The sequence below is a fragment of the Lonchura striata genome, chromosome 5 (assembly GCF_046129695.1).
Source record: "Lonchura striata isolate bLonStr1 chromosome 5, bLonStr1.mat, whole genome shotgun sequence".
NCBI lineage: Eukaryota > Metazoa > Chordata > Aves > Passeriformes > Estrildidae > Lonchura > Lonchura striata.
Window position 1 is genome coordinate 3346551 of NC_134607.1, and position 18409 is coordinate 3364959.

At 39.9% G+C, this 18409-nt stretch overlaps 1 long non-coding RNA gene across 1 annotated transcript in view; it reads left to right on the forward strand.

Moving 5' to 3' along the window:
• Positions 1 to 17388, forward strand: part of LOC110473198 (uncharacterized) — a 31704-nt gene extending 14316 nt beyond the window's left edge. Inside the window, exons 2-3 of the long non-coding RNA XR_002465840.2 lie at positions 3459 to 3568; positions 17326 to 17388. This is a non-coding gene — a long non-coding RNA (uncharacterized LOC110473198). The remainder of the gene's footprint in view (positions 1 to 3458; positions 3569 to 17325) is intronic.
• The last annotated feature ends 1021 nt before the right edge of the window (positions 17389 to 18409 follow it).

Consider the following 18409-nt stretch of genomic DNA (forward strand, 5'->3'; position numbering starts at 1 on the left):
AACATTTAAAACCAAGTCTAAACCAAATTAGACTGAGAGAAAAATCAAAGCAGAATCTTTAAATTCTTCTGATTTGAATGATCAAAATAACACTGGGATGATGCTGGAGTGTGGATAAAAGGAAGATCTGATTGCAATCTGAGGTGAGTGAGATGGGTTAAAGCACACATTGGGGAAATTGAGAGAAAGAACAGGAAAAAAGTTTAAAAAAAACTGAAAAGGGAAGTGGGGATGAATGGAAAGCTAAAATGGCTGGCATGGTATCAAGAAGAAAACCTCAGAGTGTAGAGACATATTTAAACATTTTTTAGGGTTGCTGAAAGCTAAACATCCAAGCCCACTGAGTTAAGTATTCTCATAGAATTCATCTTCCCCGTGTCATTGCAAGGGACACTTGGGAGAAACATGACTTTCAAAGTAATAGCTCCTGTAAGCCTTTTAATCTTTGCTTTATGAAAGGCAAAAAGGGGAAGCAGAAGGGCTGCCAGATCAGGAGCTCTGTTGTATGTGGCATTTAAGCATCACGAGCCTCATGGATAAGTGATGAGCATATTCTCAAACTGGCTGCTGAATGTGGAACAGGTTCTATTTTACACTGCTGTGCCCATTTTGCCAGGGAGCTGCTAGTTTATTTCTCAATAATGAGATTTCTTTAGTGCTTAGAAATTCAGATTGAATGGGGAAAGCCACAGGAACCTGATGTGAGGTGTTTTTACAGAAGGAATTATCTCGCATTTTATAAGCGGAAGAGTAACAATTTTTGCTTTTACAGCTTTTGCATTGAAAGAATGATGCTGTTTCTTTGCAGCAGGCTATCACTTCATATCCCCTAAATCAATATTTTACCATCAGGAGGATGCTGTAAAAGCAAACTGGAAAAAAAAAAAATCCCCAAATGACCCTTGGTTGTTTTACCTTTCCAACAAATAAGTGAAAGAAATTTATTTCACCCAAGAAATAAACTATGGTCAAAAGGGAACACTGACTCAATTTCTGCCTCTACAGCTTCAGCCTTGACATGAACAAACAAAACCACCTGGAAGCACGAAATGATGCCCATGGATCCCCACTGGACACATGCTGCCATCTGAAAATGCCAACAGGCATCTCTGGTACTTTTGTTGACAGACTGGGGTGGGAATGAGCTCTTTTCCTGATTCTGGGATAGAAGCACACAGACAAAATCATGTGTGGAGCTGTGTATTGTGTCTTCACACTCATTATGTGATCTCCTGGTGCCTCTATGATGCACTGGTCTCAAAGAGATGCTTCAATAACAATGTTAGTGAAAATAACATCCATTGCTGCATGATTTTGAGGTAATTTGCTGTAGGGAATTTAGAATTAACCTACTGTGTTTCTCATCTGTACAAAATGCATTACACTATCTCAATTCTCACAGGCTTTGTTGAGATTTGGTTCTGTAGGGATTGGGGAGTATTCAGGTATCCTTATGAGAAGACTCATGGATATTCCAAAACAGACTACATTTGATACACTCCTGATGCTTGCTGTGCAGAAAAGCATCCATCCCTGGAATGGTTCAGAGTCAGCTTGGATGGGGCTCTGAGCAACCTGGGATAGTGGAAGGTGTCCCTGTCCATATCAGTGGGTGGGATTGGATGACCTTTAAGGTCCTTCCCAACCCAAACCAGTCTGTGATTCTAGGATTCCAGGAATTTATTTAAAACTGCCTTTTGTGGTTTTGTACAAGAGGCTTCAGGAATTTGTGGGAATGACAACAACTACTCTGTCCATCCTGCAGCCCTGCTCCCTCCCAGTGCACTCTGGTGAGGATGAGGACATCCCCACCCATGGAGAACCTGGGAAGCACAGCAGCAAGGCCAACCTGCTGCCCCTGTATCACAAGACAAAATCTCCTACAAACAGTATCAACACAAGATTTGGTTAAAGAGGGTCTGCATCTGCCCAAACCACATTGAGGACAAGGTGCAGGAGCCAATTACAGAGCAACCCCAGGAAAGAGAGTTCCCCAAAATGCCATTACATCTGTGATGGAGGCAGCCATGTTACAGGTGATAACCACTAAAACGTGTGCAATGTGCTTTAATTTAAATCTCTGTTGGGCTCTCCTGAATATTTTATGAAGGGCGCTGAAAAGTTTTAATTATCTTTGAAAAGCAACATTAATTTTCTGACTTTCTAACAGCTCCTGCTACAAGGGATTCCTGAAGCTCCTGGCAGCTTGAATTATCTGCTGGATTTGTAAAACCATAAGCTCAGATAGTTAACAACTGGTACAGAAAGTACTTAGAGATGCACCTGAATGTTATGCTTAATATGGAATTTGCCTTGGTATGCCTAATCAGGAGTAGAGTCAAACCAGATCTCAACTCTTATGGAATTCATCCATCCTGTGTGATGCTTTGTGTGGTGAGCTAATGACTGCAGGCAGGTTTGGAGCCTGACCTCACCACTGACGCACAGAGCTGACCCAGGAAGGAGAAATTAATGCCCCAAATCAGAACATGAACCTGAGAGTCTGGGACAAGATCCACGTGAGACTGTTCAACATTTTTGCTGGTGACATGGACAGCGGGATTGAGGCAATCCTCTGCAAGTTCACTGATGACATCGAGCTGTGGGGTGCAACAACAGGCTGGAGGGAAGGGATGGATCCAGAGGGACCTGGACAGGGAAATCCTGAGAGAACTTGGGGTGATGATAGATGAAAACCACCCCATGAGCTGTGAGGACCTGTGAATTATCATTCCTTTCCTTCTCAGCATTTCACTGCTTTTTAGAAATGCTGCTGCTACAGTGCTGTGGCCAAAGCAAAGGAAAAAGGATTAATTTCTTTCTGAGCATATGGATGCCCTTTATTACCAGAATGCTAGGATTCACAAATGCCAATTGCCCTTTACAAAACACATAAGAAAAAATGGTTGGTTTGATTACAAAATAAAAAAAAAATTAAAAAAAAAAAGCAGGGTAAAAAAATCTATTCCAGTGCTCAGGATCCACTCTCAATGGCACAGGTAAATAATTGACCATGATAGGTTTTGGGTGCAACAAAACCCTTTGGGTAAAAAGTCTCATTGCCATGGATTTGGCACATTACACAGGGGTAAGATGCCCAAATGCTGAGAGAGCCTTTATCATCCCTACAGACATGCAGAAAAGAAACATCCTAGGGAAAACTCCCTTATCAATGATCTGGGAGCACACCTGACACAGAGGCCAGTGCTGAACTACCAAGTGAAGGGAAGCCAGTCTTTTTAAAACTGCATGAGGTGAAGGTGATAAAGCAGCAGACAGGCTCAGATGTACAGTCAGGAATTTTCAGTGGGATCAATTTCTGACTCCAAGCAGCTGGAGCCACCACCCAGGTGGATTCAATCACTGCCACCTGACACTGGCACTGCAGGACACCTGGGAACCTTTAACAACTCTTCCACTGGCCTTTACTCACTCTGCTTTTCTCTTTTCACTTTCAGAAATCCCAATATTTTGCATAGCAGCATCAAACCTAGATCCAGACATGATTCTCCTGTGATATGAAGGCACTCTGAACAAAGGATGAAATCACAGTGCTGGTGACATCGATGTAAGTATTTAAATTTCATTTCAGACAGGGTTTTTTGTCACTGTCTGGGACCTTGGCGAACTCCACAAGTGAACAGTTATTTAATGGAATACACCTCCATGAGCAACAGAGAAATTAAATGCAGAACTAAAAGAAGTTCTGTTAATCTGGAGGAATAAAGCAATTTCCATTAAATAGCCTCCTCGTTGGAAAATAAGGTCGATATAATGATGGGTATGGGTCTTCTGTATTAATTTTCCAGTTATTGAAATGGTTTTGCTTTAATGTCAAATATATTGTGTTCAAATGTTTGGGTAGTTTCCAGCTATTATTCTATTGTCATGATGTTTTCAGTTCTAAAAATTTTAATTCACAGTGTTTTGTCTGGACTCACAAATAATCTAATTAGAGAAACATAAACAATCCCAGTGACTTCTATAACTTAGCAACCATCACCATGGCTGAAGCTCAACATTTCACAACGAATTACTCACAGGACATTCACATGGAAAAATGTCTACCAGAAATATATAAATTATTTCAGACATCCAGTCTTAGCATTTCATCCTCAGCTCATAACAGAAGCTGACACTATTAGACTAATTGTTCATTATAAATTATCCACTCATCTCTACACTTGCTAATCTAATGTGAAGTGATGTTTATGTGTGAAAGAAGGAAGAATCTGCACTTGGTAGGCTGATTAGCTTTCAGACATTTTAGAGTTGTGATATTTGACAGCTTCACATCAGCAGTTGCCTGAACTATAAACTGACAGGAATCCCCCCTCGCAGTCACCTGCAGGTGACACAGCTGTGACACACCAGCTCTCAGATACATCATAGGTACAGAAAACGTGCATTAGTCTGTGAATTAAAGGATAAATTGTCTTCAAAGGATGTTCTCTCTCCTTCCTGCCAGTTATTAATGGCTACTTTTTTTTTTTTTCTGGCAAGTTGCTACTATTTTTTATAATCTGATTTGAATTAAGCACTGCCTCCCAGGAGATGAAAAGCGAAGCTGCCTTCTCAAGGCAGACTGTTCCTAGAGATCAAATAACAAGCCTTGCAGCCTTCAAAACAGAGAAAACAACAGATCAGCTGGCAAGTACTGTGTGTAAATAAACAGAGTGAGTTATTTGTTTTATTTGTGCATATAAATGAATATGCATATGGAAATGAAAACAGTGGTCAGATCCCTCTGCAACAAGAATTTCAGAGTCTTTCCCCAAACAAACTGGGCTCTGTGAGTTGTGATTCCAGCCACAGGTTTTCCTCAGTCTTCCTCAGGATTTTGAAGGTGGTTATTGAAGACTGAGCCTTTGAATTCTAAAGTTTTCTTGTAGTACAAAAAACCCATGAAAGAGCCAAGACTACCTCAGACATATCACAGTACCTGTGGCTGAACCAGGGAGTGGTGGGCAGCTGGTAAGAGAATCCTCGTCCAAGTTCAAAGTAACCTGGGCAGCTGAGAAAAGAAAATGTGAAATGTCCTAAAACTTTTGATTTATCAGTTTAATGGCTGTTCCACCACCTAGAAAGTCACCCCCTTGCTCAGGAGATTAACAACAGACAGAAACCACGGTTTGTTAAATAGAAAATATTCTTCAAAAAAATTTTGCTCGATTTGTTATCTGCCACAAACAGAGAGTGAAGCAAGCCTGGAGGGTGCTGATAAAAAGGATTGTGCTAGAGGAGTGAATGGAAAGGTGCTCTGCCCAGCCTCTAAAACTTGTCACTTGGGCTAAGCAATTCATTGTGCAGATAAGTGATTTCTATGGAGGCCACTGAAAGGGGCAATGCCTGAATAATCTCATTTTTCAGCAAGGGTAGAGAAGAGAATTGAGGCACATTTGAGGAAGATGAGGACTGAATAAAAACTGTGTGGCCGAAAGTCAAGATAGTGTTTGCATCACCATTAGTCCCGTTTCAGCATAGACATCATCAAAAAAAATTAATGACTTTACAAGTCATCTCAGATTGTTGTGTTTTATCACATGAGTCACCCAATCCTCAGCAGGGCAAGTCTGAGCACCACCTACCCCTAGAAAGGGTCTGACCAAAAATATCAGCAACAGCACCAGGAGTAAGTAATACTTAAACCATCTATAGGATCTCTTTTAAATACAGTCCCCCAGCAGATCCCTAAAGACATTTTCACTGTGCTGAAACTACCCAGGTTGCCTACAAAATAAGGGATTGTGCACATCCAGGTGTATTAAAGGTCTCATTGCTACGTATTTCATTATTTTCTTGGCCATTCTTGGCACTGCCTGTTCTGAATCTGCAGGAACCATGACCACCTTCACTCAACCCCTGCTATTTACAGGTAACCAAACTGCAGCCTTGCTCAATCCCCTTAAAGTCAATGTCAAAACACTGAATATTTTTTCTTGCTTGTCTCCTACAATCTGCAAAGCATAATCTGTTTTTTCTCATTTGCTGTTAGCTCCACTTTCTCGTTCATATGGAAGAACTCCTTTATCCATTCTTATCGTTCCTGCTTTGTGCAGAGAAATAAGTATACTCTAGGAACCTGAACTGATTCAGTTATGTTATTTCTTCTACATTTGCTTTTTGCTTCTAAACTCTCTCTTTACAAGGAAAAATATTTCAATCTTCTTTATTTTTTTCCTGTGAAAAGTGAGAAATGTTTAAATTTAGCAGTTCTAGTATCCTAATAGCTGTTAGACACAACAACAAAGACTTCATTTTAGATGCTGAAAAGCAAATAAGCAGCAATATATTATACAAATATTTTGTATATAGAGCTGTATTTTAGTGGTCCTACCATGAATTTATATGGGTACCTCCTAGTCTATTCTCTGTGAAGAAAATGAACATTAATTCCTATTTCAGAAGTAGGGATACAGGACCAACAGGAGACAGAACAGTGTTTGTATGATGGGGTTTGGCTTTCTTAGTCCTCCTAAATGCTTAGCAGAGAGAGACAGATTTTCTTCCACGGAGCAGAGAAACACTCAAGCTTAGGATCCTTTTCTTCACTACCACTGGAGAAACTTCTGTCTTTCCTCATTGATTATATAACAAAATTTCTGGTACAGAATTGGAGGTGTGGAGAATATGAAAATGCCAAAACCCATCAATGTCAGATCTGGCAAGTAAAAGATGAAACCAAAATTCCTTTCTGAGTTTCCTGTACATTCTGGCTTGGCTTCCTGGCTCCTCTTATAGACAACCACTCAGTGCTTTATGAGACCTGGTTCATGTTCTGCAGCAGCACAAATAATAAATAGTGGGCCTATCAATGCATAAAATTGGAGTTTTTAGAGAGGCAAGAGAGACAGATGTATCTAAGGATACTTCAGCCATCCCAGACAGATTAGCCCTAGTCCAAATAGATTTTCAAATGGAGAGATTTCTTCAAAAACAGGTGTGTCTCCTTTCTAGAACAAGAATTTATTTCCTGCTGCTCTGGTGTTTCTGTCCCTACAGAATAATGCAGAAGCAGGGTATCATTCCCATGTATCCTGAAGCCTCCCAGCCTTTTGGGAAGGCTCTGGATGGTGGACAGATGGTGGATGATGACAGTGAAAATGTTGAAAAAAAACATTTTCCAAGCTCTGCACACAAAGTACAAATACAGAAATGTTCTGCCTCAGAGGTTTGCAACGTTGTGATCATTTAAGAACAGCCATCCACTTTCAGGCAATTATACCAATCATTCTATTTTTTAGTGTGCATTACTTTACACTGTGATTACTTTACATCTCTGTTTGTAAGAAACTGTCTAAGTGACAAAAAATGTCTCTGCAGGGCATTTTGCTTGAAGGCCTGTTCACAGACAGAACCTGTAGACAGCCTTATAATCTCATGAGCAACTCCAGTCTTTAATTATTTTACTGCTAAACAGGAAATTAATTTTCAGAGCCTCAGTAATTTTATCTTCAAGAAGTGTGGCTGGATTGGTTTTTTCTCAACTTACAATAACACATTAATTCTACTGTGCATCATGGAACACTGGGGTTTGGTTTTGTTGTTTTTTTTTTTTTTACTGGCATGAATCTACTAAGGAAATTTCATGGGAATGTGTGTTGAATGTGTGCCTTACAGTGGATGAATTAGAAACCCTGCAGCATCCAAGTCTGTGGGCTAAATGATTGCTTGAGAAAATGAAAACTGGGGGGAAAAGCTGAGGAAATGCTGAGATTTTCTAACATGGTCTAAATAAGCTACTGTAACTCATCCACTTGGGGCTAAATGAGGGTATTCTACATAAAAGAGAGCAGAAGAACCTCATGTTTAAAGGGCTTTTCATGAAGAATCTCACTAGTGGTTCCTCAGTCAGTCCTCCACGGGCAGGCACAAAAGGTTTATGTGGCTATGTGACACATTCTATAACTTTCACAGTTTTTGACAGCAGCAACGTGCTTTCTCCCAAGGATAAAGCAAATCCTCTAAAGACTTGTAGAATTTTTTTCCCCAGGATCAAAATGCTGTTCCCACCCTCCCCATACAGAATACTTTTCCCAGAGAAGGAGTCACACAATCTACTGTCTTTCCAGATTGAAGGAAGGGGATATCAAAACCACTTGGCTTTCTGGCAAAGTGCTGGCTTTCTTTATGTTGTGTTGCATGTGACTGGCAGGGCCAGACTGAAAATGCTGATGCTTGAATGCCAAAATGCAAAGCAGAACCATTCAAATCAAGGGGGGTTTTGCAGATTTTTCAGAACTGAACCAAATCTTGAAACCAAGTGAAGAAACGCTGCCAGTTAAAGGTGAGAGACTTTGTCATACCTGGCAAGATGCAGAGGAGAAAAGAAAATCAGAAATCTGGTAGCTGCACTGTGCCTTTTGAAAAGTTCCTACTTCTCCTTTCTTTGGAGGGCTCTTCCCTCCTGCTGACCTCAAACAGGACAGCCAATCTCCCTGTCTCTCAACCAAGGCGTTTTCTATGCCCATGCTTCATTCCTTCCTATCCATATGAAGACACTTCCAAGAAATACCAAACCAAACCAAGCAGCCCTTTCACACCATCTCAGAATCTAAACTCTATGCAGGGAGCATAATTCCTTCCCATTTCCCTCTCTTTCCAGACTAGAGCCAGGCATGACAAACCCTCTGACAACTTCTGAATGTGTTCCCCTACCCCAATATCTGACAGGTTTTTAAATGTTGAATCACACTGCTGATTTTACTCTAGATATTTTTGTTCCTACTTCTCTGGCCAAACTGATGGTCATTGCTTGCAAAGAAAAACAGCTGAAACCTGAGAGGAAATGGCCTTTGAATATACCATACCTGGCCTGAAATCACCTGTGGTCCGTTCTTTCTGTCTGTTTGCATAAGAGAAGGCTGACAGAACACACCTGAGCTGAGTCTCTTTTTTGTCTTTTTTGCCAAAGAAATGAAGCAAAGCTTACATTTCTGCTAGTTGGGCAAGGACTGTATTAATGGGCCCAGAAAAATGAAGTGCTTTGTGGGAAGTCTATGAGCTTTTAGGCCCTGGCTGTGCCTAAAATGGACACATCATTAGAGGAACATTAGATATTTAGCTGACTTTCGGACAGAAGAGGGTGGGGATCCAAACTTTGTTATATGCTCAGCATTATTTTTACATTTGAGAGCGCTATGTGGAATGGAAAAGGCAAAATTTCAGCTGCTAATGGACATGATTGAGAGACATTTCTTTGGTGTTTTTTTTTTTTTGCCTCATACTTGCTCTGCTTTTTCACCATGTTCTGAGGAAATGTTTTTTTGGGATTTTTTTTTTTGGCATTTGTAAGCATAACTTCAAAATTCTCTTTCTTATAATGCAGTATCTGAGGACATGATTCAATTTCTTCATTATAATAAATCTCCATCTAAATGACAAGCCTGGCAGGAATATGTGGTATTTCTCTGTTCTAAACAAAGTGGGTGATTTGGAGCTCACCTGTCCTCATTATTTTCTTCTTATTATTCATCTATATTATCAAGAGGAGAGGGCTCTGAAAAAAGCAATTTCAAGATCTTAAGATACCTTGCACATAAAAACAATTTAATCCATCTGCAAACCATGGTTCTATCTTCCCAGTATTCCATCTTCCTGGCTGATAATTAGAAAGTCAATCCCTTAATATTTTTACCTAATTGTACTCTCTTAGTCTGTGAGGACAGACTGAGTACTAGGGGCTAATCAGTGCTGTGTTTAAAACTGATATTCCTCCTCCTCCTCCTCCTCCTCCTCCTCCTTAGGATGTCAGGGCTTGGATCATGTAGGTTTGAGATCTCTCTGCCAGTGATGGGTGGGAGTCCAGCCTGGGCAGAGCTGCTGCAGAGAGCAGAGGGATCTATTAAAGACAACCAATTGTAGAGTTAGGGGGTAGACCTTAACCCAAATGGGTTAAGCAGTGGGAGATGTTCACCTTAATGCAAAGAGAATATGAGTTTCTCTGTAAGTCTAACATAATTCTACATGTAACTCAAGCTCTAGAAGAGGGGGAAAAATCCTCCTTTGTTATTTCTCATACAGGATTTTTTTTTTTTTTTTTTTTTTTTTTTTTTTTTTTTGTGCTAAGGAGGCAGTTATTTTCCTGGAAAATCATAGAATGTGAAGTTGAAAGTAATCTCAAGGATCACAGAATAGTAAAATCATGGAATGGTTTGGGTTGGAAGAGACCTTAATGCTCATTCTCTCCCTCCCAGGTTGCTCAGAGCCCCATCCAGCCTGGCCTTGGGCACTGCCAGGGATGGGGTAGCCACAGCTGCTCTGGAAAACCTGTGCCAGGGCCTCAGCATCCTTACAGGGAACAATTTCTTTCCAATGCACGATCTAACCTTGTCCTTTTTCATTTTGAAGCTATTACTTCGTGTCCTGTCATTCCAGGCCCCTGTCAGGAAAGATGAGTGGAAAGATGTGAAAAGATGGAAAAGACTAAAGATGAGTGAAAAGTGGAAAGATGAGGAAAGACTATTGAGTCTCTCTCCACCTTTCCTGTGGGCTCTCTTCAGGCACTGGAAGGCCATATTGAAAGTTTTGGAGAAATCCAGGTAGACAATGGCCACATGAGCTGAGCAGGATCCATTGTGATGGGTGGCAACTGGGTTTGTCAAGCAAGACAAAGCCTTGTGCTGGCTTTTGCTTCAGTTAACTAATTCTAGAAGAATTCCTTTCATAATTTCCCCACAGAATGAAGCAAGACTGATGAGCCTGTAATTTCCTGGATTCTCCTTTAAGAGGTCCTTTTACATCACAAGAGTGACATTAGCTAGTTACAAACATCCAGGATGTCCCCTGGGTGTCTCCTTGATCTCTCCCTAAAGATTACGGGGAGAGGCCTCACAATGATGTCACACAGCTCTCATAACCCTCTGGGAGAACACCAAGGCCTATTGATATTTTCTGCAAGGAATGACACTTGAAGTGAGTTATGAACTATTTTCCCCCAAAAACTTAGGGCTCAAGCATCTGTAACACTTTACATGCCAACTCTTCCTTCATTGCTGCTGGGTCTGTGTTTGCATCAACCTGGATTTTTGTTCCACAGGGCAGGGCACCCCAGCTCAGATACTGGCTGTGGTTTTATTCAGCTCTGATTTTAGTATTTCATGTCTGTGAATTGCTGCCCTGAGAGCAAAGAGAGGTGGTAACCCAATACTGACAGTTAGATCTAGGCATTCTGTTTCCCAGAATCAAGGCTTTATCACATATTAGGCTACAATATTGGGGTTTTGTCAGAATTATAATTGCTAAAAATGCACGAAGTTTATTAAAAACCATATCCTGATGTCTATTAGGAATGTGGTGAGACAATCTGCTGCTCATACTACACTTGCTACAGCAAAAGTGTTCATCATCTTAAGGTCATCATCTTAAGGCAGAGATACAATCTTGTAGGAAAAGAGGAATGGGCACATTTTCAGTTTTTAGCCATTGGCGGCTGAAAAATGAATTTAATATAAAGTTCCTCTGTGTTTGCTCTTTGGCTGTGGGAATAATTTTATTTCATTTTTACAAAATATGCTGGCTGACATTGTTTAGAAAGGATTTTATGTGATCATATTCTTACCCATAACTTTCTCATTAACTGCCTGAGGCTGGAGTTGCTTTTGTCATTCTTTACTTATAATTTGCTGTTTATACAGTGCTGTTACCATCTTAAATCCCAGGGTATTCATTTGGTTGTCTCCACCATCCAATCCCACTTAAAAGGGCAAGAAAAAGGACTTGAGTAAGTTTTATAAATAGGAAAACTCATGCAAACAGAGTCATCTGAGAATTCACAATACTTTCAGGGCAAAAACATTGGCATGATTCATTTGAAGTTTTTAAATGAATGTTATTGCTAAAAAAAATGTAGCTTGCATGAATATTCATGGGAGAAAATAAACTTTCAAACACCGAACTAAACTAATTTCATTAGAATGTGTTTCATAATGGTATTTTGAAGTAGTCTCACAGCTCTTACTTGAATTATTTAATTTTTTAAGCATTGCTAGCTCCTTCCCCATCTGCTAGTACAATGATCTATCACTGGTACTCTGAATTATACTGAATAAAGTTAAGTTACCATAACAACTCTTAAAATACATATAAATAGGAGATCTGCATATATTCCACAAGATTAGGTATAGATAAGAGAATCACAGAATCATCAAGGTTGCAAATGACCTTCCAAATCATTGAGTCAACCTAGAAATCTTTTTCTCCAAGTGATAATTTGACCAAAATAAAAATACACAACAGCCTACAAAAGGGATAAGATCCTGCTTGTTTTAATTCATATTTAACCAGATTTCTATAATATTTGCAGGAACATGATTACAAAAACTTACTTCTGCAAGCTAGGAGCCAAAAAATATTTATTATTGAGAAAGACGAGATGGTGAATCATTTAATCCAAGACAAAACTGGAGCTGTTGGGGAACATCTCCCTTTACACCAAAGTTTTGTTTGTGGGGTCTGAACTGGTTGACTGAGGCAAACCAGCTGACTGTTCTTCAGCACTTCTCAGGGCAGACACACTCTTCTCTGCCAGCAGACCCATGGGGTAGCAGTCTCACAGGGATAAAAACTCCATCTTGGAGCTCCCACCTCCACAAGCATATCTGAATTCAGAGGACAATATCTGCTGAGAGGCCAAGATGGTTTTCAGTGGAGATCTGAATTAGGGCTGGAGCTGATTCAACAGTTCTGGCAGAGCATTCACAGAATCACAGAGTAGCTGGGCTTGGAAGGATATCTGGAGATCACCAGACCATGGCAGGGCCACCCAGAGCAGGTGACACAGGAATATGTCCAGATGAGTTTGGAATGCCCCCAGAGAGGGAGACTCCATTCCCTCCCTGGGCAGCTGTTCCAGTGCTCTGCCACCCTCTGTGGAAAAATGTTCTTCTTTATGTTGAGATTAAGTTTCTTGTGTTTTAGTTCATGGCTATTGCTTCTCATCCTGTCACTGGCCACCACTGAAAAAATCTGGCACCATCCTCTTAACACTCCTTTTGAGATATTTCTCTGCAGGAAAAGTTTTCCAAGTCAGATGGGTCGCTCTATTCAGTCCTGATCAAGCGTAGAAATAAAAACCTTGGCTGATTCTCACAAAAGTTATTTTAATTTAATTTCGGGATGTTTTGAGCTGGTATAAAGGCATCCCCTAACCACGTGTATGAGACAGCCAGTATAAATTTTGAACCCTCTCTGTAGTTACATGTGATTCCCTCTCTAGTCCTCTCTTTACATTCCCCTTGTTGGCCGGGCAGCTCCCTTCAGCAGTATCTGTGTTCTCTGCTATTGACTCCAGATTTGAAACTGTGCCACTCTTTAGTGCTTCTTTATTCCTTACCCTCTGAAAAATATATTTCTGACTCTCCTGAATCCTGTTTTCACTAAACCCTCATTGAAGTGATTAGAGTCAAATAATTCTAGAAACATATATGAATGATACTATGGAAAATAAGGTGAGATGGTTTCCCTCTTCAGCAGTCCACTCAACACTTTTGTACTTAAGACCAAGTATCTGACTGAAATATCTTTGACTTTTTTTCATTTTGAGCTGTCATATTATTTAATCAGGCAGAAATGCAGTTCTGACAGTGGACTTGATAAAAACAGCATCCCAGGTTTCCATTTATGTTGTGGCTCCAGTTCACATATGCTGTTTAGAAAAGAAATATCCTATTACAGATATATTTTTGAAGCTTGAATGTGCAAGCCAAGCTATTGTCTCTCCTCATTTCTCTTCATCAATTAATGGTTGTGCAAGTCACCTTTGGAAACCCTTTGTTGTCTTCTCCTGTGTGATATCTCTATTACCATGAAATGTGTTCATCAGCTTCCTCTTTTTCTCTAACTGGCTGACTTTGCCAATGTACCTGCCAAAATCAATCTGGTGTTTCTCCTCACAGCCTCACTGCCCTTCAGAGACAGATTCAGTGTGGTATTTTTTGTATTTTTGCACCGGGGGTTTGTAAGAGAGAGAAGGCAGTGCTTGCCAACCCTGCTGCTCCAGCATGGAATTAATGCTGGCTTAGGTGAGTTGGGGAAATGCACCAGCAAATATCAGAAGAGAATTCTTCTGCAGTTGGAAGCAAAAATAGTTTAAATCTGAAACTCAGGTTCCTCTTTGCAGCCATCTAGATCCACATAACAAGTGGAAAGTGCCTACATTATTCAAGTGACAGGCTAAATATTTATGATGTAGCAGTGACATTTCCACTCATGTCAGTTGGACCGTTTCATTCCAACCTCTTCATATATTAAATGAATACCCATTGCAGTCATCCCATGGTTTTTCTTCTGAGTTTAACACATTTTTACCTCTCCAAAAAAAAAAAAAAAAAAAAAAAAAAAAATTCCAGTCAGCACAGTCAGCATACGACTTCTGTTTGAATTGCTCACTGCTTCCTGACATAGAATTTCCATAAGATTTTCAAAGACCCATGGTCTAACTCTGTTGAAAGCACAAAATGAGTGTAGAAAACACTGCAGCTCAAGAAACAATTTTAAGAAGAATTCTAATAAGATTTTTTCATTCTAAGAAGGCTTTTGAAAAACTGCAAAAACCACCTCTTTCTGCAAGTTAGCACATTCATAACCCAAAAACTTTGCCTCCTTCAGAGTTCAGTCTCTATGATTGAGAATTTAGTTTTTTTAAGTAATCCCATTTATTTTTCAGTGGTTGCTCTGGCGGCAAGGAATATGGGGAATTCTTTACCCAATATGTTCCATTGAAAATACAATCAAGAAAATGTAATGTGCTACATCATTCAATCTAAACATTGCAAGCATCCTCTGCTTTCCGTGACCACAAAGAAAATTAAGAATATGCTTTGTCCCTCATTAGCTGCTTGGTGTCTTTCTCTGAGCTAAAAGAAATATGCACTCTAAAGTAGACTTTAATTTACATTAAATATCAGATGACTTTCTGACCTAGGCAGCCTGCTCCAGGCTGAATAGGGGGGTGGACCAGGCAGCCTCTCAGATCCCTTCCAACCCCATATTCTCTGTGAGCTTGTGAAAAAAAAAAAATCCCAATTACTCCCCAGGAAGGCCTCATGGAGTGGCTGGCACACTGGCACACCCTGAATGAAGACTCTAGTCCTGGTGGTTTAGTGGAAAGCACAAGGGAGGATGTCTCCTGACGAGCTCCTCTCAGATCAATTTGTTCCCTGCTTTCCTTGGGTGGCTGTAAAGCCCAAGCTGCTGTTTGCTTTAGGCTGTCCCACTGTTTATTCACATTCAATGGTCTGTGCATTGCTGAATGATTACAGTCTCAGGGCTCCACTTCCCACAGGCTCATACTGGCTGCAATAACAGCTTTGGGGAAGGTAATGTGAGTTCAGAGCAAGGAAATCCAGTTTCTTTTTCTTGCTGCCTAAATAAGATGTTATATTTTAAAAAGCATGTATTGGCTTTGAAGAAAAAAAATAAATACACCAAGGAGAATTTTCCAGCTGTCCTGACTATTCAGGTATTATATTCTTCTCAGAAGCTGAGAACATTTAACCTCCTTGCAATACCAGTATGCCCTAATAATATGTGCCACTCGTCTGTTTTGCAATTGAACCAAACTGTGTCTTGCCTGTTCTGCTCCAAACCCTATTCTTCTCTTTCCTTTACAACAGCCTCTTGTATATCTCAGATTTCATTATATCCTTTCTTCAGTCCTTGTTCAGGTTACCTGATCTCATTCCCACTTTCCCTGCAAACCACCCTTTCCAACTGCTGGTTGATCCAATTGCTCTGTACTAGACTGTCCTCTGTGAAACTACATTTCCTTGAGGTATCATGTCCAAAAGTGGGCACTTTTCCATGTGAAACCTGCCTAGTTGGGAACAAAAGTAAAGACGCTATCTATTTTTCAGGCTCTAGTTTTGTTCCTGCAACACCAGACCATATTTGCCCCCTTCTGAATAACTTATTTTCATCAATGGAGCTCCTGCTTGGAATCTACTGCAGCCCCCAGATCCACTTTTACACAACTGCTTCATACCAGAAGTTTGCCAACCTAAATTTCTGAGGGACATTGTTTCTGCCCAACTATAATACTTTCCACTTCTCCTTCCTCTTTTTCTTATCACACTTGATCAATCTTGCTTTTTATCATTGATGGCTGTGCAGTGCCAAGTCTGTGGAGCCTAAAGCCAGAAAAAAAGCAAGAATTATAAAGGAAATTGGTGACTATATAAGTTGTCATGCTCCTCTCTAAGGAGTTGGGACTCAAAAAAACAGAGCTATGTAATTCAGGTTGGAATGGCACTGAATGCTTTGGAACAGGCCATGCCATGTGAAAAAGACCCAGCTTTTGATAATGGCTTTGCATGGACCATATTATCCTGGGGGTTATTGATACTTGTAGCTGTGAGAAATAGTTGTGAATTCTGGCCAAGCCAGTAAGAATTGAAAAGTCCTTGGACAGGGAGAACCAAACCTATCAAGCACCCTATTAAGTGTTCTTCGAGCAATCTTCCACTTTGGAGAAGGTTTCTCACTTCAGTGGCATTTCCCTCTTGAAAGTTACCAGAATATATAGGGTTTATTCTGTTTCTACAACTATTTCCTCCATCAAGCCCACTTTGCTGACTCTGTTCTTCTCCCTGGTTTGCTTCAGAGATGGATCAAGGGACTCCAGTAACATTTCTTCATGCAGAATCTGACATAACAGGGCTCACCTGCTTGGCATGTAGGTATTGTGGGACTAAAATGTTAAATAAAGGGCTGAGACTTTACTCAGACTCATAAACACTTTGAAAAATGACTTAAAAATATGGCTGCTGTAAATATCTTTTATATGTCTAACACAAGCAAAATGAACCTGCTTGTCAATAAAAGGATTGCGAAGTAGCAGAAGAAATCAGAGAGGGATGAACAAGTTATTTTTAAAAGGAAAATAAATCATGGCCTATGAAAATGCTGTGATATAAACATGCCAAAAGCAAGGAGGAATCTGATGAAATATGTTCAGGACACAGGAGAAGTCTATCAAGGGGGAAGGAAGACTGAATCAGGACTGTTTATCAACATCATCTGAGCAACTATGTTACAGGAAAATTACAAGTTATCATTTCAAAATAAGGCAACTAATTTCAATGCATACCTATAAGTCATCATAAAAAAAGGTATCTTGCTTTCAGATATGCAACAAATCAGGAGATGAACTCAATTGTTTCTTAAACAAAGATTGTCTTCCTCTCTGTCATTCAGTATTTTTCATCCCAAGGCTTTAAGAAAGATCTGACTGATACTGCTGTCTCACCTAGTAGTGATGTTAAGGGACAGCAGAGACATCTCTGGGGAATTTTAAACTTCCAAAATAATTTTTTTGTGTTTTTACAGAGCAGAATTGCTGATTCTGAGGATACCCTCCTGTTGGTAGAAATACAACATGCCAAACCAGAGGACGGAGCTCCAGCAATAATCATTGATTGGGACCAAAGGGACCAAAAAAAAAAAAATCCTCCCAAAAAAACCCCAAACACCAGGAAAAGAAAAGCATGAAAAAGCTCATATATTTTAAATAGAAAAGAGATTCTAAAGTATCATTTCCTAGACTTGAGGAAACAGGAAGATGTTTACAGCTTTCTGTCCCAGTGATGGCATCAGTCCTTGGGCAGACATGAGAAGCTCTGATATTTTTCAGCTCTCTGATTACAGCTACATGTAAGTAATTATTGTTCTTAATTAATGTTCTGGATTTCTTGAACACTGATGGGTGAAATCCTGGCCATAAGTTCAATGGGAAACTTCCCTAAACCACCTATTTTCACTATACCTTCCAACCATGTGGCTATGCCAGCTGCTGGAGGAACTTCCCAGCCACATTTCCTACACACTTTCCCTGTCCTCACATCCATTTATTAAGTTTTGACAAGACTTTTTTTTATGCAAATCTTTAGATCCCATAATGACTAAGAGAAAAATTAGGACATGAGTGCAAATTCTTCTGTCCTAATGAACTAAAATAGGAAGAGGTGGTAAAGGTTATAGTATATTCTAGTAAGGATTTGTTTGATTTATAAGATGTAGCAGGAGAAACAGTTTAAAATGTATTTAGGAGTTTTCTCTCTATTGGCGATTAGGTTCCCCCATGCAGCATGTTTAAATAAAATATAAACATATCTAAAAAACAACATAAAACAAAGTCATCTTTCAATCCTATCTATATGAGCTAGAGCTAGGTGGCAGGTCTCACACCTCAAGATAAATTTAAACTCTGTTATCTTGACAGCCAAATGTTTCCAGTGAGACAAATTAGCTGTATATCCCAAAAATGTACATGCACACATGTTTTTTCTGTACTCAGTGGCTTGCAGAAATGTGTCTGCACTAACACTTTTGAACAGCAAGGAAAATTAAAAAAAAAAAAGCTTTTGAGATAGGCCTTCCAAATTCCTGCTGTTTCATTTGTGTAGTAAATTCT